At 50.8% G+C, this 22758-nt stretch overlaps 1 protein-coding gene across 2 annotated transcripts in view; it reads left to right on the forward strand.

Annotated features, from left to right (window-relative positions):
• Positions 1-242: 242 nt before the first annotated feature.
• The window catches only part of SMCO4 (single-pass membrane protein with coiled-coil domains 4), a 46696-nt gene continuing 24180 nt past the window's right edge, over positions 243-22758 (forward strand). Inside the window, exons 1-2 of one of the 2 annotated variants that reach the window (XM_080930615.1) lie at positions 250-345; positions 11421-11513. The gene's annotated coding sequence lies outside the window, so the exon portion shown is untranslated. Of the gene's footprint in view, positions 346-11420; positions 11514-22758 lie in introns of both variants that reach the window. The other variant, XM_080930614.1, reaches the window with a different exon arrangement.

Raw genomic sequence — 22758 nt, forward strand, 5'->3', positions numbered from 1 at the left:
CTGTTGGCAGTTGAGCACGCAGGAAAGCACTTCGCTCGTGCAACCCAGACCCCGACCTCCCATGTACTGGTTCACTGACTCGGGGTGCGTCAGGCCTGGCTGCCTCCGCCGGGCCTGACCGCGGCGCGCCCGTCCCCTCGCCCGGCGGGCTGGGCGGCCCAGGGCGCAGGGTGCCGCGTGGCCCGGCCCCGCGTTAGGGTTAGGGAGCAGGATTCGGCTTCCCGGCGGCAGAGGGCGCCTGGCGCCGCGGTCCCGCGCCCCGGAGCCGCCCGCGAGGCGCGAGCAGAGGCGAGGCGGGCGAGCGGCGGCCCCTGCCACGTACCCGGCCGTGCGCGGCGGCGGCAGGTGGGCGCGGGGGCTGCGGGGACCGGGCGGCTCCGAGCGGGGCCTCGGCGCGCGGGTGCGGGAGGCCGGGGCGCCGCGGGCGGTGCGCGCTGGCGGGCGGGACAGCTCTGCGCTCCCCGCCGCGCCTTCCGGGCCGGGCCAGGAAAAGTTGGGGCGGTGCGCTGGCCTCGGGGGCCGGGCGGGAAGTGCGGCGCGGGCGGCCGAGGGCCCGTGCGGGAAGGCGACCCGGCGCGGACACGCGGGGACACGCGCGGTCCGCAGAGGGGCGCGCGTTTGCAGGTGGCGGCGGGCGGCCGGGGAACCCAGCGGGGCGGCGGGGACCGGCCGGCCTCTTCCCCGCTGCGGCCCAGGGGCCCGGCCGAGAGTTGGGGGCACCTCGTGGCGTTCAGGGTCCCCGTGGGGAAGGAGCTGAGCCTGGTTTCCTGCGTCGCGGGCCCCAGGACCGCCCCTCCCGGTGCCTCATTCACCTCTCACTGCGGTGCGTTTTGTCCTGGGGAAGTTGAGCGGGCCGCCGAGTGGACGGTATGTGTGGGGTGTTCCGAAGAGAGTGGGATGGGACCGCATGAAGCACGCACACCCACCCAACCTCTCATTCCCGGCTCAGTGCGAAACTCCGGGCCCCCTAGCGTTAAAGAGATTCTCCGGGCTGGGCCAGCAGCTGCTCAAAGCTGCACAGCACTAGCCATAGTGTGTGGCTTGAAGACGTGGCCTCTGATTTTCTGTCTGTCGCTGGCCACTTTCCAGACAAGGTTTCAACAGATGTCCATGCGGTGTCAGAACAGCCTATGTGGTGCCCCTTAATGAACTTGATGTCCCTCCCCAATAAGCTTAGCATTCAAGCCACCTCCATGCCGGGTTGAGCACAGAAGGGAATGGCTAAGGGCCCAGGTCTTGAGCCCTTGGAGAGTCTAGATGTGTCAGCAGGACATGACCTTGGGTGAGCCCTATGGACCTCAGCGTTCTTATCTGTGCAGTGAGAGAGAAAAGCCAGGTAATTTGTAGGACGCAGGAGGAGGTTTCCGAGGGAGCCTGAAGGGTAGCCTTGTCCAATTTGAAGTTGCCCATGTACACAAATGTTTCTGCTTGTGCCCAGGAAGACATTAGGATAGCTTTAAAGAAGACAGGAGCTAAAAAGATTGAAAACACACAGAGCAAAAAAGTCGTCATTGGTAACAGGTGTACACTGGAGTGTTGCACTCATGCAGGTAGTGGGCGTTATGGGCTGCTGGTTTGTCTTTGCTATAAAGTTGCTCCTACAGCTGAGAGCATCCTGAACGTGTCACCCATGGGCATAGACTGCTTCTTTTTGTAGCCTTCAAGCCTGGGGTGGGCGCTCAGTTGGCTTGATGGGGCCCTCCCTGAAGGGATGTCCGGATCTAATTGTCCTTCTGCGTGACTGCATCCTTACCATCTCCTCTGGTCCAGTTTTAGAGGTAGTGAGCCAACTTCCCACTGCATATGCTGTTTCTGAGCTGAGCTGATTTCTTCCAAGTCCAAGTAGTAAATACATAGGCACGAGGTCCGCTTGGGGGCAGCCCGCTACAAATAGGTTAGGTAGTGGTGTATGCTGTGTCTACTCTTATTCCCCAGTTTGCTCTGGGGCACTGGGGCAGCCTCTCACCTGAGACAGTTTTTGGGTCCTCAGGGCAATCGCAGTGGTTGGGCTAAGCCGTTCATTAATGGTGTTGTAACCAAGGAGGGACTTTCTTGTTTTATCATATCCGAATGTTTTTCTCTTGTCCACTTCCATTTCCAGCTTTCAGGATCCTCATCAGTTTTGATTTGACCATGTCACCAATTTTGTTAGTGTCGTGGAGGTGTCAGTAGATGATTCTCTCTTAGGTTTAAGATAGTTGTAAAATGATGCCTTAAAAACACAGAACTTCACTAATTACATCCAGTCCTTAAACTATCCAAGTGTGTACATGCATGAATATGACTTTAACAGATTGCCAGATTAACAAAAACAACATGTTTTCAGTATGATTCTCATTTGGACCTCTGATGCTCTTTAGGCTCTGTGAAGTGGGGTGGGCTTCAGGTCACCGGAGAGGAGGCAGAGCCAAGAGGCACAATTCTGTTTCGCAGCAGTGTCTCTGCACCTAGAGAGCCGTTTGCAGCGACAGGAAAGGAATTCTTATTAGTTTACAAGGTTGTGATCTCTCAGTGAGAACAGGAGGAAACGAACGTGCTGTCTGCTGTCTGACTCAGGATGTTGGGCCTTAGGCACTGGAGGGCATTGGGAGTGAGTCCTGGGAGCACGGCAGGCCTGGGTGTAGGGCCTGAGCCCTTGGCTTCACCTCTCCTCTGGTTTCTGCTCCTGCACAGTCTGAGCCCTGCTGCTTTCCCTCACCTGTGAACCAAAGGCTGCGTGAGGGCCGCCCCTCCTTTCTCTCCTGCTCAGGCACTCCAGATAATGGGATTGATTAAGTCTTCCAGTAGGAATTGTCCTCAGGGGAGAAAGGCTTTTTAAAGTACATTTTTGTCCTTATGAATAATTCCTCTGGCTTTCGCCTCCTCACACCAACCTCATCACACACAGAGAACATTCCAGGGCCTTGGGCTATGGGTGGATTCAAGAAGGAACTGAACAAAACCAGAAGCCGGAAAGGGCAGGTTGGAAGTTGGATGTAGTTATAGCTGGTTTTCTTTTGCTGATTTCTCTTTTGTAGGTTTCTCTCCATTTTTGGACGAGGAAAAGATAAGTTTAGGGGGCTTCTGGATAAGGTGAGGAGGGAGGCAGGAAGGTCACGGAGGAGGTGAGTCTGGCTGACACTACAAGTTAGACGTGGAGCTGAGGAGACACAGGGGCCACAGTCCAGCCCTGGGAGCCTCTCTGCTGGGCGTTCAGGTTTTGCGCTCTCCGGCCATTATGACTTGCCTTAGTGGCAACATCAGTGAAATTCTGTAGTCAGTTGTGTGCAGAAAAGAAAATTAAATTCCAAGAGGGTGTTTGTTGTGACGGATGCCAGGATTTTTATTAGAATCTAGTCAGTCTGTAAAAGTACCTCCTAGTTCCCTGAAGATATTCATTTTAAAAGAAATAGTTTTTAAATCGTGGAAATGTCTTCATTGTGATTCTTTGAAATGTCACCCTCCTAAATTGTGGAAACAAACGAGGTTTAAAACATCCCAGGAATTTATATTTTGACCTGTTCCTTCACTGTTCTCACATTATTTTCATAATGAGTTACTTTGGGTTTCCTTTACATTTTGATAGCCTAGTTTCTACACTTCAGAACTTCTGCCTTTTGTTCTCTTGGGTTAATTCTTACTCACTGAATCTGAGGAGACAAGGAGCACGGTTTACTGGACCAGGCTGGGGACAGCCTTCAGATGCTAACTCTTGGAGAGCTAAACTGTCTTGCCAGGATGTGGTCCTGATGCAGACATGTTGGCAGATAACGATGGCACATAATCCACAAAGCATGGTGTAGCTGGAGTGATGGTTCAAGAACATGTATCTAGCAGATATGAAGGGCTGGTCGTGTTGTCTCCAAGGTTCAGAAGCAAGCTTGAGGAGTCTGAAAGGCCGCCACAGGTGTCGTGATGCCTCAGAGACAAGTGTCCAACAAATAGTCTTAGACCATGGCCTGTGTTTACATCAATTCTGGGCAGGCAGGGCTGTGCTTCTCTGCTGATGATGGGATGGCCTTTGTCTTTTAGTTTGGGAGTTTCATCAAGGAGGGAAGGTTAAGTCTGTATCAAGGAAGGTTGTTCAAAGGGCTGCGTGGAGTGTGAAGCACACAGTGGAAATTAGTGGAGAAGAATTCATCGGTACAGTGGGCTCAAAACGCAGACCATGTGAAAACCGTGACACTGTGGCCCTGTTCTGCACAGGGCCACAGTGGATGGGAACACCTCGGTCTCTCTGGATGATGGAGTTCAGAGAGGACCCATTCTTTCCTGCTCCTCTGGTCCTGAAGATGCTGAGAGGGAACTTGCAGCAGCTTCCCTCTCAGGAGGCTGAGTCTGATCTGAAAGGCCTTTGTGGCTTCCTTCTGACCTTATCATTTCTCGGAGCTTCTCAGAATGGAAGGTTGGGCTCTGAAGCCCCACTGACTAGAAGGATAAAGCTTAGTTTAGAAGTAGTTTTAATAATTGCTGGTCCCCAAGCAGGTGTGATAGGGCCAGTCCTCAGTTCTCTGTGTATGCGTGTGTGGGGTTGCTGGGGAAAGCAGTGACGGTGTGTATACTGTGATGAGTGGCCAGCCCTAAGGAGGGGAGTTCTCTTCCTCTGAAGACTGCAGCCTGTGCAGCAGAGCGTGATGGAACACGTCCATGTCATCACCCCTATCTGAGCCACAGATGGTAGCGAACCCGCTTACGACTGTTTTCTGAACGCATTTCTGTTTGTTTTTGTTCTGGTCAGGCAGGTGATCTGTTGACCGGGTTTTGGCTTTATCTGGGTTATGCATTTGTGAGGGAGCAATTGGGGATCCGGTTGGACCTCACCACACTGCTTCTTAGCATGTGTTACAGTTTCTCCAGGTGGGCACGTCGTGAGGCCCACCTTACTGCTTGCGTTTTCTTTGAATTGGTAACCTCACATTCTTGTACTAAAATGCCTCTTTTTGACATGTACAGCATCTTTGGGTGGTGAGGCCCGTGCTGGAGAAGAGCGCTCTTACTGCAGACAGTGGCTGTTATGCCTACCTCCTGTTATGTCTGCAGCAAAGCCTCTTTGCTCGCCTTTTTTTGAGATGTGTGTGTGTGTGTGTGTGTGTGTGTGTGTGTGTGTGTGTGTATTGGGGTCTGTTTGTTTTAATTATTACCAAGAATCAGAAAAGATATTTGTCAAATGTTTAAATCTACAGCAGTGCTGTGGGTCTGGCAAGCAGGAAGAATAAATATACATTTAGCCAGGATACCGCTGATTTATCTTTCTCTGCTAATGCTGCTCTGTTGGACGAGGCGTCTGATTTGTACACTGATACAGTTTGGGTTTCAGGACTGAGGGAGGAGATTCCTGGGCTGCTTGCCGGAGTGGAGGGACTCCACTGAGCAGGCTTCTCTGCCAGTCTTGGCTCTCCACTCACGCAGGCACTGGTGCACAGCACCTCTGCTGGGAAGGGAGTTTGTCCACACCCCTTGTCCGTTTGCCTGAGGGATGCTTAGTGAGCCGAGGTGGAAGACCTCCCCTCTTCTGCCTGAGGGGACTCTCTTGACTTTGTGCACCTGAGTGAAGGAAGAACGGGTGATTCAGGGATGGCAGGTCAGGGTAGAGAAGGCCTCGCAGCTCTCTTTGTATCCCTCTTACTCCATCAGTCCCAGGTTGACCTGTTGTCAAGGCACAGAGATTAGGCCTGGATCTCTTTACAACGTGGAAACATACACTGACTTGGGGTGCAGTTTTGCCAGTGGGGAATCTGTTTAGGGGTGCTGTTTACAGTGAGGCCATTTGCTTTCTTAGATGACCCAGGTGGTATGTGGGAATCTGCTCCCGCAACCCCCCTTCCCATGGAAAGAGTGCGGAGGAGAAGAGCAGCGTGCTGACACTGGCAGCCTCCCCCAGCCACCTCCCCTGCCGTCCTCGGAGCAACAGGCTGGAGCAGTTGGATGAGTATCTTCAAGCCATTGTCAGCCTGTGTGGACACATGGACATAGAGTTTCTGTGTTTTACACGGGTCTGATTGTACGCACCATCCCACTGCTTTTCTCCATCTTAGATTGTGACATGGTTTACTTTTGTCTACGGCATATGCTATAGGTGTATCAGTTTATGAATCGGTTTCCTGCTGATGGGCAGATGAACTAGTTCATGAAGTTTGTGCTTACATTAGTGTGCCTGTATTTCTCTATGACTAGAATGATCTGTCAGATGTTTACATTAATTCAGCCCATCACAGCAGCAGTACCCATGGTGATCTTAGCTGTCCTGACCTCTGCTACAGTTTACATGTTTGCCCATTTTCCTACTGGCTGACGACATTATGCTGAATGGAAGAAATAGATTGTGTTTTATAAGCATTCTGTTGATTACTGGTAAAGTTGTGACACCTAATGCTTAACCTTGGATCTTAGTGGTGAGATCTTAACTTGCAGAGTGGGCGGGCCTATAGTAGAGCCCAGAAAGACTTGTCTGGCTCGGCTTAGGGTAAAATAGGCACCGTGTCACCAGGGGTGGCAGTGTGGCACCTGGGAGCAGGACTGTTTTCACATTCTTTCCGTTTCTGCCAGAGGCTAGGTATGGTGACAAGACACATGGAACTTGGTGTAGGTCCTTTGGGTATGTCTTGAAGTGTTCCTCTGAGGAACTGGGTTTGTGTAAGTACCAAAAGAGACTGGTCTTTCTGGAGGCTGGTCTTTTCTGGAGACTGTGCTGTGACATTCATAAAGCCTGGTAGGGTGTGTGTGAGGCAGCTGTCTTCCAGCTGCAAGGCTATCATCTCTGCTCCTGGGTGCTGTGACGGTTTGCCATGGGGTCTTTGGGAGAAACTCTGGATTCTTAGCAGGTAGCCAGCAGGCTGATAGAGGAAAAGACATCTGAGAGTTTGACTCTTCCAGGCTGTCCCCACAGCATGGGACATGGACTTCAGAGATTTTGGCTTACTAGACCATTTCAATCTTCTGCTGCTGAGGGGGGTTTGGAGTAGGGATTGTGGTTGCAGTGAGGTGGGAAAGGGACACTAGAGCCCAGCTTTTTTGGAACTCAGCTCCTGGTCCTCATCAAGCGGGAGGGCTAAGTATATTATATCCTGGTGCTACAGCAAAGTTAGCTCTCTTTTTAGCCTCAGTTTTCTCACTGGGGACCCAGGCTCACCTAAGACATAAGTTACAGGATCATTCTGAGGATTCTGTGTGTTCTTTCATAGAGTTTTGACATCTACCCAGCAGGTACTAAGTGATGGAAGCCATTTCTTCTGTGTGCAAGCTTCCTTTTGTAGCAATGGTTTTTAATTTTTAAGTGTGTGCTTGTGCATGGGTATTGTGGTGCTTGTGTGGAGGTAAGAGGAAAACTTTGTGGTCTTGGTTTTCTCTTTCCATCTATACATTGGTTTTAGGAACAAACTTAGGTTGCCAGGCTTGTGTGGCAAGTACTGTTACCTCCTGAGCATCTCAAGTAAGTGCCCAGTAAATGCTTTTAGGTGAGCAACTGTACACTTGCTTGGTTCCATATATATATAGGCTGCTAGCATTGAGAGGGTTAGGTCTGAAGATCGGTGTCTGCTGAGAGACAGATGGGGCAGAGAGTGTGCTGGTGGGAGGCTGTCCTCGAACTTCAGCAGGAGAGGGGTTCAGGCACCTCATCCCAACCCACTGGTTACCAGTAAATAACTCCTATGTGTACATCATGCCCCAGTGCAGAGGCCTTTGCACTTTCATTAGAGACTGGGTTTTGGAGCTCTACTGCTTGTTTTGAGGTGACTGATAGGACCTCTGAATGGTGACGTGTCTCAAGTCACATGGATGGCCAGACTGAGAGTGAGGAGGGACTTCCCCACCTTCTGCACACTGCCCTGTTACCTGTTTCCAGATGTCGACAGTATCGCTGTGTCGTTTCTTACCCGAGGCTCCAATGCTCAGGGTCGGTTTATGCCTTGAGGTTTCTGAAGCGTGCAGAGGAGGTGACTGGTGTTGGAATCTGGCTCAGGCCTTCTGTCTCCTGACAGCAGCACCCAGGCTGAGGTACATGGAACTCATTCTCCCCAGTCACCCGTCACTAGTGTTTACAGCTCTCTGTGTGTGCATGTACACACATGCTGACAAGTTCACGCAGAGCCCCTAGTTTGTTTGCTGATGCCCCCCCACTCCCGCCACCGGATATCTGAGGCCTGAAGGGTGAATGTGGAGAAGGCCAAGGCCAGCAGAACATCTTGTAGCTAGTGTCTACATAGGAAAATGTCAGCCCTGCTGGGAGCTGTGCTTAGTGAGTAAGCATGTGGTATGGGGCCTATGGGGTCTCTGTTCTCTGCATAGATGCTGGAAGTCCTCGGGAGTAGGCAGAGACTGTGACATAAGTCCAGACGATGAGTGTGACAGCTAATGCTACAAAAGGAGTGAGGTGACACATGCTTTTAATCCCAGCACCTGCGAGGCACAGGGAGGCCGATCTCTGAGTCTAAGGCCAGACTGTTCCTGTCTATAGGATGAGTTCCAGACAGCCAGGGCTACAAAGAGAAACCTATATCCCCCCAGTGCCCCTCAAAAACCCTAAACCAAACCGGAATAATAGAGGCCTGCGGCATTAGAGAGACTTGAGAGCAACGTGCCGTGGGTGCCAAAGGCATTGCCCTAAATAATAGTCACAGAATCAAGGCCTCACCTTGGGTCTGGCTTCTCAGAATGAGCACAAATTAAAATGAGCCTTGGTTAGCCTGTTGAGAGCAAATTCACTGGCTGCATTTGACAGATAAAGACACTGAGACCCAGGGGCAAGGTGCCTGTTCAAGGTCATAGTGTGAAGGAGAGGAGAGCCAAGCCTGGAGCCTGCCCCTGGCCTACTGCAGTCCTTACTGTGGCAGCCCTCTGGGGGGAGGAGGCCCATACCTGGGGGGAGCTGGTGTTGTGAATTGGATGGATGAGTTCCCAGTCCAGTTCCTGACCTGTCTGTCTGTGAGGGAAGTTAGAACATTAGCCTCTTCAAGGCTTAAGGTAGCACCCCTCCTCCTGGTAGACAGATTGTTGTTTCCCAGCTTTTACTGAGTCCTGGTGACTGCTGGCTAGGGGATCTTGTGAGTGTGCTAGGTGTGCAGTGACAGAGTGCCGGGGCAGTGGCTCTCATGCTCAGGGCATCTGCTCCTTGCTCATTATCCTGGCCTCCGCTGTCATCTGCTATCACCCGAGGGTCTCCAGAGACACAGAATATGCAGTTAATGTAGCAGGTTTGTCTTGTCGTATGAGGGCTCTTCCTTAGAGACAGTGTGTGTGTGTGTGTGTGTGTGTGTGTGTGTGTGTGAACACACTTGGGTGTTTTGTCTATAGGGTTTAAAAGGAAGAAGTTGGACCTCTCTTCACCACAGATTCATTGCTCTTCTTGACTCTTGTTCACCCCCCCGCCCCGCCCCCACTTGCTACAAGTGTGAGGATGGGGCTTGCGTGGCACATTCGCACAGAGAAATCTCAAAGCTGTAGTCCAGCGAGTCACATGGCCTTCCCCTCCCTCATCCCACAGGCTCTATCCTATCCACTTTAGAGTGGCAGGCACTGTACGTAGTCCAGGTGGCCACTGCCTCAGGCAGATGTTGGAAATGCTGAGCTCAGTGTGCAAATTCAGTTCAGCATACAGATCTTTGCAAGCTGTGAAGTCAAGATGCAGCAAAATCCAGTCAGCTGCCATGTTTAGCCTTGAAAATGCAGGGGTGTTGGTGGAGACCCATGGAGGGAGCTGAACTGCCCTGTGTTCTTGGTTTATGAACCTAGGGCCTTCTCACTCTAACTCACAGGGTTTTATAAAAACACCAAGTTTCTGTCATTAAAAAGAAGGGACTGAGGTGGAAGTTTAGGTCAGCCTGCTTGAAACCTGCAGGATCAGTGTGTGTCTGCTGAGGACATAACTCAGAGCTACAGGGAAGGCGCGTGTCTAACCGAATTTCCTCTTGTAGCCTCGGAAGGAAAAGGCCTGGTACTGTGTGAGCAAGGCTCCTGAGAGGTGGGCCGTGGGAGGGCCTGCTTTCTTCACTCACAGAGGGGTCCCCCCATGTTTGGAGGTAATCTGCATGGTGCTTCTGCCCAGGCCCCTGTGGAGAATGTGGTTTAGGATGATAATTATGGATAAGTGGGGAAGGAAATAGAATGGCCTGTGTCAGGAGCAGCTGCCTTTGGGGGAATGCACACTCATCCCCCACTCCCTCCAGAGTACAGCGGAGTCAATGTTGCCGGCTACCCATGCGTGCTATGAGAGGGTTATTTTGGGGTGTGTTCTCCTAGCATATCCACAGGGCTTTCGTAGAACTGCTTTTTAAAAAGCTTTCTTTCTCTGCTAGAGGCCCTCAGGAAATGACTTGGTGGTGTCCTGTAGATGCTACAGGGTCAGTGTTGTTTCTGTGTCATATATACAGTGAGGACCCTTGTCTCATAGCCAGGTGATGACTCACTGTACCTGTGAGTCAGGGCCCGGATAGCTTTGACTCTGTCCTGAGCACTTTTGTTGGCCAATACGGAGTCTGGGATCAGTGGATACATTTGGGATGGATCCTCAGGTGGGGCAGTCTCTGGATGGCCTTTCCTTCAGCATCTACACCCTGTATTTCCTTTGGCCATGATAGCATTGAATGTTTGTGGGGCTTCAGGCTTATTGAATGCTCTGAGATCAGAGATCAGATATCAGAGTCCCTGATTAGGACTGTAAGAGTAAAGCCTGTCCTCATTCCCGCTGCTTTGGGAAGTCACTTGCTACTCTGGGTTGGAGACTTTATCTGGAGCTACTTTCCAGAGCATGGGTAACTCAGAAACAGCTGCATGACTAGACATGCCACCTTATCATGGGTGACAGCACAGAAGTCACAACCTGGAGCTTGTTGCCCAACTTGCAGGCAGCTACACCAGAGAGCCTCTCCCAAGTTTACTGCTTTTGTAGTTGTCTTGCCTTTAATCTGCAGGATGGATGGAGGGCGGGAGTGGTCTTCTCTGTTCCTTGTGCTCCTCTCTCCTGATTGGGCAATCCTCATCTCACCTAAGTGGGAAGCCATTGAGAGAGGGCTGTTCTATTCATTGGGCACCTGGCACAGTCAGACTCCCCTAGAAGTCATGGCCGGCATCCCTACTACTCTATGCTGTCCCCTGCTGTTCCCCCTCCAGGGTCCTCCTTCCTGTGCAGGGATGAAGGCCCAGCTTATGAGGGCTTGACTGAACTTCCCGTTTCTGGAGGCAGGTGGCTTCGGTTGCTTAGGGTGTCTGTTCTCCCCATTGCACACAGCTGTGCCTGCCTTCAGCAGAGGCCTCCATTTCTGGGGACTGTTTTCGTAAAACAAGTAAGAAAAAGAATGGGTCATGACTACAAGATTGTATATATATTACATTGTACATTTCTTGAGAAAGCATTCATATAGAGAAATACTAAAAAGTTATTTCCCCAGTTACAGAGGTATTTTGTCTCCTTGGAAATTTGCATCTTTATTTTCTTCTTGAGACAGTGTTTCATGTATGTAGGCTGGTCCCACACCTGCCATGATGACCTGGATCTTCTGCTCCTCCTGCCTCCTCCTGCCAAGTGCAGGCACTGCAGGGTGTGCTGTCATGTTATGCATGCTGGGCCGCAGGCACTGCAGGGGTGTGCTGTCATGTTATGCATGCTGGGCCGCAGGCACTGCAGGGGTGTGCTCTCATGTTATGCATGCTGGGCCGCAGGCACTGCGGGTGTGCTGTCATGTTATGCATGCTGGGTCATACTCTACCAGCTGACATACATCTCATGCCCAGATATGGTTTTTTCTATGTCATACATGGTAAAAACACCAGTATTAATAATAGATTGCTACTTACTAGAACTCAGTACGTACCAAACATCGTAAGACATGCCTTTAACAATACCTTACCGAATCCTACTAGTAAAATTATTTCTAAAAACATGAACATTAACTTATTTTTATGATTGTAATCAAGTATAAATAGCATGAAACTCACCCTTTTAAGCTTTTTTTGTAAACTGTCTAGCTGAGCTTTGAACTTTGGATTCTCTTGCCGCTGCTGCCATACTGAGTGAGATAGGTGTGTATTTTTACTTCCGTTTATCTATAGGAGTGTACACAGCTGTCAGATTCCCTGGAGCTAGAGTTACAGGTGGTTGTCAGCTGCCTGAAGTATTGAGAACTAAATTCAAGTCCCCTGGAAAAGCAGGGAGTGCTCCTAACCACTGAGCCATCTCTCCAGCCCCTTCATGTTTACAGTTCAGGGCTACTAAGTATCTCTGCTGTGTGATACTTTCCTGAACTTGTCATTTTATATTTGGGGAAGCTCGGGCTTGAGCAGGGTTATTGGGGCGGTTAGAGTAAGTTCCAGAGGCCACACTTGAAGGCAGCTCTGATGGTTACTTCCTGGGTGCTCCGCTCTGTAGCTGTGGAGTCCCTAGGTCGCCTGTGCTACCCCAGGACTGACTGTACAAAGCTGTTCACTGTGTGCATTGGGGTAGTGTGGTCAGGGTGTGTTGCTCAGCCTGGCTTTGTGGGTTGAAGCTGGTGATCACCGTATTTCTGTTGTCACTGAGGAGGTGGAAGTGTGTAGGCTGCCTGCCAGGAACTGTCTGCAGGAGGATAGCAGGCAGAGGGCCTGGGGCAGCAGAGAGTCAGCGTTGAACTTGGTGTCCTCTTGCTTGGTCCCAGTTCTTCTCTCCCTCCCTTCTCTTTATTCTGAGATAAATATCTCAAACTCTTCCTATAACCCTGGGTGGTCAGGAGATGAGGATGCTGGGAAGGTGCTCAGGCCACAGTCAGAGGCTGGGAAAGGTGCTTGGCCACTGTCAGGCTCCTTCTACCCTTGCTTCCCTAGAGAGGTGCTGTGTACCCCGAATTGTATACCTAGTGCTAAATGATCCAAGGTTTTAGTTGTTGTTTACCTTGGCAAGTTCCTCAGATCCGCTCAGAGCACGACTCACTTTCCTCCGTTGACGAGATTGTCATTTAGATCCCTTTGCAGTTTTGTATGCTTGACAGTATTAGCATATAGTGTTTTCTCTGGCTGTCTGTATTGTTCAACCCTCCCTTCCTCCCCACCCCCTCTCCCTCTTTGTATGTTTCTCTGTGTGTTTGTGTGCTCACTCTGAAGAAGAACCAGAGAGAAGATGGGGTAGCTCTCATAGCAGCCCTGGTTTTGGGAGTGAGATCACAGTGGGGTGGGGGTGGGGGCGTGTCAGTAGCGTGAGCAGGCACTGGGGACCGATGACCCTTGGTCAGCACTGATGAAATGTTCGCTGGGGGTCAAGGGGCACGAGGAATTCACAGCCTCCGCCTCTCTGCTTCTCAGCAACTCTCCTTCAGCAGATTGTAGCTGGGCGCCTGTCCCAGCACCTTTTGAATCATCTCTGCTGCATGCTCTATGTGACACAGGGGACAGTCTCTGCACGAGCTCTGCTGAAGTCACCGTATCTCACTGTCCGCCGGTGTCTGTTTTGAGACGAAGTAGGTCATGGATACCTGTTTTAAACTGAGTGCGGCCATGCTCCACGGATGTTTAATTTCCAGAGGAAATGCAGCCGCCCTCGTTCGCCCAGGAGACTGGCAGAGAGCACTCTGGTTGGAGGGTATATTTATACAGTGTGAAGAGGCTGGGGTAGGAGACACTGGGACCCCCAGGCCTTCTGGGGAGCAACAGCAGAGGTGCCTTGAACCCTTCAGGAGGAGGGGTGGTGGGTGGGGTCTTCCTGCTCTACTTTCCTGGGTTTCTGAAAGTCCCTACCCTCGTGGATTTCCTCTTGCACTGACTGTGAAATCCGCTCCAAGTTTATTTTTGTGACTGACTTTGCTAAGTCAGTAGCTGTAGCTGCTTGTTGTTGATTGGCTACTTGCTAAGCTTTTCCTGTGGCTGCCTTCACAAAACCCTCCCAGCCACCTTGGAAGGCGAGGGTTTGCTTTCTGTTTTCCATGGAGGAGTGACTGGGGATCAAAGTGGAGCAGTCACATCCCTGTGTGGAAACAGTGGAGCCAAGGACACCCACACAGGCCTGCTGGTCAGAGTCTAGCCTTTCTTTGTGTAACACTTCTGAGCTTGGGTCCTCTGAGGGATGAGTACTTGGTTAAGGCTTGGCAGCCTGCTTGACCATCCTTGAAGGAAGGATGGCTCTGGGTACTGGGGACCCGCTGGCAGGGTGCAGGAGGTGCTGTTAGCTGGAGTTGGTGTGCGGCTCTAACTCTTCTCAGGCCCCAAGTCCTGATCATAAGCCGAGAGTCACCCTGGGATTCTTCCCACAGAGGTTGGGCCTTGTTGGGATGGTGGTGGCAGTGGAGACTTAACCATCTGCAAGTGTAGTCTTCTGTTTAGAGGACTTAGTAGGATGAAGGGCTGTATGTCTCAGCTTCAGACAGCTCCTCTTTTGCTCCCAAAACTTCTGTTACTCACCTGTGCCCAGCAGCTGCCCAGCTGATTGGCGGGCCTGCCTGGGAAAACTTGTTACAGCTGAAGGAACAGTCAGAGAAATGTTTAGCTCAGTTTGCAGAATGGTGTTTCCGCAAGAACCAGGAAGAGGGTCTCACTTTAGCTTTATTCATAAAGAAATCGGGGAGATGGTGGGATCTGGAACTACTACCTCCACTATGTCGATCTGGACTTCAAGTAGGGCGAGGCACAGGCAAGGAGGTGAATTATCCCAACTCGCCTTGTCAGCCAGGGAAGATTGTACGGATGTCACCGATGTCACACTCATGTTGCCACGGGACACACCTGGTTTTGTGAGAACCCATTCGTCTTTTCCCCAAATCATCTGCATTTCCCCCCTTCCTGGGGCATTTTGCTTCCTGGTCCCCCTGCACTCTGGTCCTTCCCCCATGATGCCCTGTGTGGGGGAATTTACCTACTGTGAATTTATTTTATGGATCTATTTGTTGATGCCTCAGAGGGCAGACTACTATAGTGTCGAGTGGCCGTTAAAAACTCTGACTGAGAAGATTGAGAAACCTGGGTATGAATTCTTAGGCGACTTTGGAAAAGTCCTCCATCTTAAAGCTGGGCCTGAAAATGACGCTTACCTCAGGGATACCAGAGATGAAATGAGATGGTTCAAGCCAAAGCCTTTGGCACAGTGCCTAGCATCTATACATACTACCTGCTGCTCTTGGTTTTGTGTTTAGTGTTAAGAAAAATGGCCAGAGTCATGGTAGGTTTCAGAGTGCCACTGGAGCCATGCCCCTGTAGGAGGCCCCTTCCAGAACTCTGGAACTGAACTTGAAGCTTAACTTGGGGTTTGGTGGTGACCAGGGAAGGAAAGGCTGTTGAGAGGAGTAGGTGTGTGCTGAGGAAATGTCCTGGTTTTGTACTTTAGAGAACACGGAACATCAGGCGTAGATGGGGAAGTGGGGCTGTGCTGGCGTTCAACCAATGAAGCTGCTTGGCTCAGCTGGTGCCTTTTATTTTCTAAAATGGTATCACAGTTGCAAGGGGGAACCTGGTGGCTTTTTTCCCCAGCCTAGCGATAGTTTTACTGGACTATCTGGAGGCTGGCAAACACAGGGTTCTGAGATCATTCTCTGGCCTTAACTGCCCCGCAGTACACCAAGGCCATGGTCGACCACCCACACATACTCCAGGCTTGTCAAAGGAGTGTGTGCCGGGTTTCTGCATTCAACCCTTGTTTTCAAGTCTGAATCTGCTTACTCCTGTAGTTTCGGCTTGAGTGCCATGAACTCTTCCTTCCAAAGTTAAAATAGTTCTGTTCTTTATCTCTGTTAAGTGTTGTGTGTGGGTGCCCATGTGCGTGAGGAGGTAACAGTGTGCGTGCTGAGAATTATCCAATGATAGGCAGTTTCTTTCTTGACGTTTAGTTGAAATAGTATCTCTTCTCCATGCTGGGGAACAACATAGTGTCCCTACAAGCTTAGTGGTTAAGCTTGCAGACTTCCAGCCAGTCTAAGACTGGACTCTGGTTCCATGATTTGGGTGAGTACCTTACTGTCTTTTTGCATTTGCACATGTGTGTGGTATGCATGAGTATAGGTACGAGTGTGTGTGTGTGTGTGTGTGTGTGTGTGTACACATATGAGTGTTCATAAATATGGAAGCCTGAGATTGACGTTGGGAGTCATTCCTGATCATCTTGAACCTTATTCATTGAGGCAGGGCCCTCTGGTATGACTGGTCTTGCTAGCTAGCTAGTGCACTTCCACACCTACTTGGCATTTACATGGGGCTCTAGGGATCCTAACTCCATCTCTCCAGATTGTGGTGGTTAGACAAAAGCCAGCACTCCCCAGGAACTTGTAAAGAGGGTTCCCCTCTACCAAAGGAACCATTATCTTTGTCCATCTGTGGAGGTGATGATTATTGGCATACCAAAGGTATGCTGGCTGCAGGCCTTACAAGCTGTGACCTGTTTCAGAGTCCTTGCTTCCGTCCCGACTCTTCTCAGCTCCTCTAACTCCTCACCCTGAACTGTTCTAGCTCCTGTGCTTCCTCCCCAGCTTTCCTTTCCCAGCATTGCTAGTCTGGCTGTGCTCTCCTGGTCCTTTGTCTTCATCTTTGCCCTCTAGCTCTCCTCTGCTCCTGCTTCTCCTGGCCCGGCCCAGTCTGCTACTTCCTCTGCCTGCTCTTCCTCTGCCTGCTCTCCTCCTCCTGTCTACAGTAACCTCTCCCACCCCAACATGTCATGGAGGGGTCATGTCTTCAGTTTATACACATTTCAGCACCATTTGTATGAAACAAGGGTGTTGTCATCTGCTGTGGGTACCTGCTGCCTCAAACAGTCTGCTTTTCACTGCCAGTGTCTTGCTTCCTTTGTGGTTGAGTGGCTTGGTGAAGGCTGCAGCACTGTCGGGGTCCCCCTCTCTAGCAAGGACTTGTAGCTAGCTACTCTGCCCCATGTTGGCCCTGATCACGGCTTTTTTTTTCTTGCCTCAATTTAAATCCACTATGTCTTTCTCTTCCTGGCTGTGTGGAGATAGTGCTGGTGTGCTGGTGTCTGCTTTTGCTAGCATGTTCTGACGCGTGTCTTGCCTGGTGTGTTCAGGTCAAGTCTCAGCTTGGCGGAGTCTCACACCTGGGGAGGCTACAAATGAGGGTGATCCCACTGCCTGCTGCTGGCTTTTACACCTTGCCTCTTTCCCCCTGTGCTTCCTTGGAGCAGCCCCTGATTAGGATGTTGTGATCTGCAGTCCCCTGCTCTCTTCCTTCGCCGGAAAGAGCTGGCGGAGCCAGTCTTGTGTAATCTGGTCCTTTACCTGTCATTGTCAGCCCCCTGAGAGCGCAGAGCCGGAGTCTCGCCTGCCATCGGATTTCAGGCTTATCTCCTGGCTCTGCTGGACAGGAATGCACAATGAAGTCATTGAGTTGTTTTCATCATGGTTACTACCTCACTGAACACCTGCTTGGTGAATCCTGCCAACTCCCCAGCCCGCTACCTGATTGGCCAGCTGCCCGCCATGTTAGTGTCTTGCTTATATCAGAAATGTCAGCCTTGTCCTTTGAAGACACTCAACTGTGTTGTTTTTCATTTAAAGGAGCACAGCATGGTCTTTTGGTAGCATCCCTGTGTGCCCCCCATCAGCTCTGTGATCACTGGTGACCACAACCCTTTTGAAAGCTGCTGAGGGATGTAGAGTTCAGGTGTAAGCCACATGGCTTCTCAGGCTTACTTGTCTTTCCCATGGCCTCCTTTTGAGTCTGTCTTACTTAATCTGCTGTTGCTGCTTCAGGCACGACCTCTGAAGAGATGCGGCAGATGTGGGCTCTAAAGACTGAAGATGCCATCTTGATATTTCGGGTTCATATTATCCCACAGGAAAATGTGGTTTTACCAAGAACAAGAATGTAGACAAGGAGTGAATACAGTCCAACCACAGATGTTGTGCGTGTCTGCAGCCTGTGCTGGTCCTGCTGGTTTTCCTGGTTGAAATGACCCAGAGCCTGCTTTGTGGTTCCTGGTGTAGTTCTGTTTGAAGTTTCTCAGAAGCATCCTGTGGTGGTTTAAACAAGAATGACCCTCATATCCTCATTTGTTTTGTTTCTTGGATCCCAGTTAGTGGAACTCCTCAGGGAAAGGATTAGAAGGCATGGTATTTTTGGATTGTGTGGCCCTCTTGGAGGAGATGTGTCACTGAGGGTGTGCTTTGAGGCTTCAAAAGACCAGGCTAGGCCCAGTCTCATCCTTTCTCTGCCTTGGATCAGGATGTAAGGTCTTAGCTACTGCTCCAGCACCATGCCTGTCCGCTGCCATGCTCCCACCATGATGATGATGAACTAACCCTCTGAACTGCAAGCAGGGCCCCAATTAAATACTTTTCTTTATAAGTTGCCCTGGTTATGGTGTCTCTTCACAGCAAATGAACAGTAACTAAGATACCACCATACTTTCTTCCATAATGGATGTACTGGGGTACATTCCTACTAGCAGTAAACAGGGTTCTTGCCTCACCTCAACTGCAAAAATTCAGATAGATAGCTCTACATGTCTTCATGAAGGTGAGGTTTTACAATGGCCTCACAATTGCTCTTGGGTGAGGCTCTTCACTCTGTGTGTAGGAAGGAAGTGTGGAGTGAGTTGGCAGGCTGATGTCCTGACTTGTCCCTCTGTGTCCTGACTTGTCCCTCTGTGCCATAGGCACATGAGTCTGAGAAGTGCTCTTTGTCTTCTCGGCATATTTAAGGAAGGCCTAAAATACCATGTTCCATTAGGATTGTCGGGAGAGGATGGATGGGAATTTCGGGGCATGCTGTAAGTGCATAGCAGACAGCCATCTTTCTCCTTGCTTTGAGGAGAGAACAAGGTACATCTGGAGAGAAGCAAAGGTTTGGAGAGACCTGGGCTAGGCATTCGCCATCCACAGAGGTTTACGTTAGTCCTCGAAGAAAAGGACAATGCCCCTTTTCTAGCCTTCTGGACGTCTACATAGTCTCGTGACGTCTTCGAGAGGACCTGGCACAGCTGGTTCTCCAGAGCAAGGAAGTCAAACAGAAAAGCCAGATAGGCATCAGTTAAAGCAGGGAGTCTGGCATGGAGGCACAGACCTGTTTCCCTGGCACTTGGGCGACCCAGGCAGGAGGAATCAGAGATCAAGGCTGACCTGGTTCTGTAGTTAAAAGAGGAGGGAAAAAGCCAAGAAAGGGAGAGGGCAAGGGTTTTGTTCTCTCTTCCTACGGAGCTCGGCTCTTACAGCTTGCCTACTACAGTTAGACACATATATACATACACCCATCTCTTCACCCCTACACACATTCACACGCACGCATGAGCATGCATGAACACAGACACATTCACCCATATTCACCTTACCCTTATTTCTCTTTTCACACACCTTGCAGCTTATTAAGGCCTAAGGAAGGTTCCCTTGGTTCATGGTGAGGGGAGGGCGGGGTCTGCCCACACTGGTGGAATGGGCTCTCTAGTTCTGGGATATTGTTGTTTGCAGATGAGTCCACCGAGCCTGTCTTTTCTCATCCGTTTTTCCCCCCAAACATCCCAGCTGCTGTCTTGCGGAAGGCTGAGTGTTTACCATCGGTGCTTTACAGTTAGTGTCTGCCTGTGGGATGTGGTGAAAGAAGACTTCAGTGTGGAGCAAGGCTTTTCAGGGAGGGTACAGGCTTCACTATTTCTTCCCCCTCAGCTACATCCTTTCCTTGTCCCAGCTGAATATAAATTTTCCCTCTGACACTCACAAGAGTTGTAGGCAGTAAACACTGACCTTTAGTGACTCCCTGGGCTTGCATGTCTTAGTGACTATAACAGGAGATGAGGGGGCATTTCAACTTCCACAATTCTTTTATTAACTGCATGGCACAAATGAATCCACTGTCCTGAATATCATTAATTTTCTAAACAAATTGTGCTGTGAGCACAGTTAATCTTTCAAGTTGTGATCCTGGGGTTGCTTGACCTGACCTCTGGTGAATGAGTGGCTCTTGATAAATTATGGCCTTTTGTGAGCCTAAAGAATGTTTTTCTGGGTTAATTATGTCCCGGGGAGCAGAGAATGCCATCGCTAAGTCGGACGGTGTTCTCCATGTCTCTAACAAGGAGAACGGTGCTAAGACTTCAGAATAATTGCGTGTGGATTTGGCTGTGTAGTTAAGTGGGTTCAGCCGGAGTGCTGGCATGACTGCTTACTCAGCTGCTTTGTTCCGAGTGTCACTGTGTCACCAGCACAGCAGGAATGGCTGAGGATGACAGGAGCTGACATGTCCTTAGCTGTGTGGCAGTGCTTAACAGTTGTAACCCCTGCTGTTAGAATGGTGGCTTCAGGAACAGTGTAAGGGAGTGACTCTAGAAACTGTGCATCTGAATGTGGTATTTGGGACCCAATCAGTCAGTTACTGTGAGACTGAGCCTCTTGCTGGATGCCACCCTATGAGGGTGACGGTGGTGTGGGGGAAAGAACAGTCTCTGACCCCTCAGAATGAACTTGATCCTTCTTTTTGGATCCCCAACTGATGGTACCACTACTACTGCAGACACTTGAGAGGGTCTTTCTGTTCCCTGTCCCTCACTAGTGCTCACCAAGTCCTGTGGGCTCTGCTGCCCTTACTCAGCCCTGGCTTCAAGCCAGCATCTCAAAGCTCAGGTCATTACATTTGTCACTGGATGCTGAAATCAGTTTTTCAGAGATCCAGGAAGAAAGAGGTGGAATGGAAAGTATTGGAGGTCCTGCTGTAGTGAGGTTGGAGGTCCAGCTGTAATGAGGTTGGAGGTCCTGCTGTAGTAAGGTTGGAGGTCCTGCTGTAGTGAGGCTGGAGGTCCTGCTGTAGTGAGGTTGGAGGTCCTGCTGTAGTGAGGTTGGAGGTCCTGCTGTAGTAAAGTTGGAGGTCCTGCTGTAGTAAAGTTGAAGGTCCTGCTGTAGTGAGGCTGGAGGTCCTGCTGTAGTGAGACTGGAGGTCCTGCTGTAGTGAGGCTGGAGGTCCTGCTGTAGTGAGGCTGGAGGTCCTGCTGTAGTGAAGTTGGAGGTCCTGCTGTAGTAAGGTTGGAGGTCCTGCTGTAGTGAGGCTGGAGGTCCTGCTGTAGTAAAGTTGGAGGTCCTGCTGTTGTGAAGTTGGAGGTCCTGCTGTAGTGAGACTGGAGGTCCTGCTGTAGTAAAGTTGGAGGTCCTGCTGTAGTGAGGCTGGAGGTCCTGCTATAGTGAGGCTGGAGGTCCTGCTGTAGTAAAGTTGGAGGTCCTGCTATAGTGAGGCTGGAGGTCCTGCTGTAGTGAGGTTGGAGGTCCTGCTGTAGTAAAGTTGGAGGTCCTGCTGTAGTGAGGCTGGAGGTCCTGCTGTAGTGAGGCTGGAGGTCCTGCTGTAGTGAGGCTGGAGGTCCTGCTGTTGTGAAGTTGGAGGTCCTGCTGTAGTAAAGTTGGAGGTCCTGCTGTAGTGAGGCTGGAGGTCCTGCTATAGTGAGGCTGGAGGTCCTGCTGTAGTAAAGTTGGAGGTCCTGCTATAGTGAGGCTGGAGGTCCTGCTGTAGTGAGGTTGGAGGTCCTGCTGTAGTAAAGTTGGAGGTCCTGCTGTAGTGAGGCTGGAGGTCCTGCTGTAGTGAGGCTGGAGGTCCTGCTGTAGTGAGGCTGGAGGTCCTGCTGTTGTGAAGTTGGAGGTCCTGCTGTAGTAAAGTTGGAGGTCCTGCTGTAGTGAGGCTGGAGGTCCTGCTGTAGTGAGGCTGGAGGTCCTGCTGTAGTGAGGCTGGAGGTCCTGCTGTAGTGAGGCTGGAGGTCCTGCTGTAGTGAGGCTAGAGGTCCTGCTGTAGTGAGGCTGGAGGTCCTGCTGTAGTGAGGCTGGAGGTCCTGCTGTAGTGAAGTTGGAGGTCCTGCTGTAGTGAGGCTGGAGGTCCTGCTGTAGTGAAGTTGGAGGTCCTGCTGTAGTAAAGTTGGAGGTCCTGCTGTAGTGAGGCTGGAGGTCCTGCTGTAGTGAGGCTGGAGGTCCTGCTGTAGTGAAGTTGGAGGTCCTGCTGTAGTGAGGCTGGAGGTCCTGCTGTAGTGAGGCTGGAGGTCCTGCTGTAGTGAGGCTGGAGGTCCTGCTGTAGTGAGGCTGGAGGTCCTGCTGTAGTGAGGCTGGAGGTCCTGCTGTAGTGAGGTTGGAGGTCCTGCTGTAGTGAGACTGGAGGTCCTGCTGTAGTGAGGCTGGAGGTCCTGCTGTAGTGAGGCTGGAGGTCCTGCTGTAGTGAGGCTGGAGGTCCTGCTGTAGTGAGGCTGGTGGTCCTGCTGTAGTGAAGTTGGAGGTCCTGCATGTAGATCTATATGGTGAGACACAAGTGTAACAGTGCTTTTGTAAACCAGGGCTGATGTTGGCGAGGGCTTTGTGTGTACTGATTTACCCATCCCAGCAACAGCACAAAGGATGGCACCATTAGGATTGTCAGCATTGGACAGTTGGTAAAATCATCTCAGGACTTTAAAGTGGCCCAGGTTCACAGGCAATGCCACTGTTTCAGTGCAGGCTGTGTGTGCTTGTGAGTGTGTCTTATGTGAATGTTGCCATTAATTAAAGTTGGAATGGCTGTGTGTGACAGCCCTATACATCGCTCCACACTTTGGAGAAGGACAGATGGAGCAGCGCCTTCCTCAGGGAATCTAGGAGCCGATTCACGTCAAAGAGTCTGTAGTGACAGGGCCCGTGCCTCTGGCCTCTGTCTGCTTCCTAGGTCCTCTCTGCTGACTTCTTTCTTACCCACTGGTTTTTCAGCACTAGATAAACCAACTTTGAGAGACCTTGGGGCCTTTGTATCTGTACTGGTGACTTCAGACTTGGGCCTCTTTGTGACTTGTCATCATTACAAGTTGCCTTAAAACAGTTATAAAGAAAGTTTCCTGTTTACTTACTGTCTGTCTGAAGGCACTGGGGCAAAAGCATACCAAGGAAATACAGAAATATT

The sequence above is a fragment of the Micromys minutus genome (assembly GCF_963924665.1).
Source record: "Micromys minutus genome assembly, chromosome: 16".
Lineage (NCBI taxonomy): Eukaryota > Metazoa > Chordata > Mammalia > Rodentia > Muridae > Micromys > Micromys minutus.